This window comes from Arachis hypogaea, chromosome 14 (assembly GCF_003086295.3).
Source record: "Arachis hypogaea cultivar Tifrunner chromosome 14, arahy.Tifrunner.gnm2.J5K5, whole genome shotgun sequence".
Taxonomy (NCBI): domain Eukaryota; kingdom Viridiplantae; phylum Streptophyta; class Magnoliopsida; order Fabales; family Fabaceae; genus Arachis; species Arachis hypogaea.
In genome coordinates this window covers 46880650-46881759 of record NC_092049.1, presented here as the reverse complement: position 1 = coordinate 46881759, position 1110 = coordinate 46880650, and the positions used below count along the sequence as shown (strand labels likewise).

The following is a 1110-nucleotide window of genomic DNA, read 5'->3' as shown; positions in this document are numbered from 1 at the left end:
CTTCTTCAGAAGATGCCTCTTGAGTACTGTTGGATACAGCTTGCATTCCATGCAGACTCTGAGAGATCATATTGACTTGCTGAGTCAATATTTTATTCTGAGCCAATATGGCATTCAGAGTATCAATCTCAAGAACTCCCTTCTTCATAGGCGTCCCATTATTCACAGGATTCCTTTCAAAAGTGTACATGAACTGGTTATTAGCAACCATGTCAATGAGTTCTTGAGCTTCTGCAGGCGTTTTCTTTAGGTTAATGGATCCACCTGCAGAAGTGTCCAGTGACATCTTTGATAGCTCAGATAAACCATCATAGAATATATCCAGGATGGTCCATTCTGAAAGCATGTCAGAAGGACACTTTTTGGTCAACTGTTTGTATCTTTCCCAAGCTTCATAGAGGGATTCACCTTCTTTCTGTCTAAAGGTTTGAACATCAGCTCTAAGCTTGCTCAGCTTTTGAGGAGGAAAGTACTTGGCTAAGAAAGCCGTGACCAGCTTATCCCAAGAGTTCAGGCTGTCTTTGGGTTGAGAATCCAACCATAATCTAGCTCTGTCTCTTATAGCAAAAGGGAAAAGCATGAGCCTGTAGACTTCAGGATCTACTCCATTAGTCTTAACAGTATCACATATCTGCAAAAATTCAGTTAAGAACTGAAAAGGATCTTCAGATGGAAGTCCATGAAACTTGCAGTTCTGCTGCATCAGAGAAACTAATTGAGGTTTCAGCTCAAAGTTGTTTGCTCCAATGGCAGGAATGGAGATGCTTCTTCCATGTAAATTGGAATTAGGTACAGTAAAGTCACCAAGCATCCTCCTTGCATTATTATTATTTTCGGCTGTCATCTCCTCTTCCTGTTTGAAAATTTCTGCAAGGTTATCTCTGGATTGTTGTAATTTAGCTTTTCTTAGTTTTCTCTTCAGAGTCCTTTCAGGTTCTGGATCTGCTTCAACAAGAATATTCTTGTCCTTGCTCCTGCTCATATGACAAAGAAGAGGGCACAGAAAAAAATAATAATAATAATATGGATCCTTTATACCACAGTATAGGGGTCCCTTTGTGAGTGGAAGGAAAGAGGGAGACAAAGAATGTGATGTAAAGAAAGAAACAC

The 1110-nt window shown here is 39.8% G+C and overlaps 1 non-coding gene across 1 annotated transcript; it reads left to right on the top strand.

Moving 5' to 3' along the window:
• The first annotated feature begins 340 nt into the window (after positions 1-340).
• On the top strand, positions 341-448 carry LOC112745091 (small nucleolar RNA R71). The gene has a single exon (XR_003173036.1). It is a non-coding gene; the product is annotated as a small nucleolar RNA R71 (small nucleolar RNA).
• The last annotated feature ends 662 nt before the right edge of the window (positions 449-1110 follow it).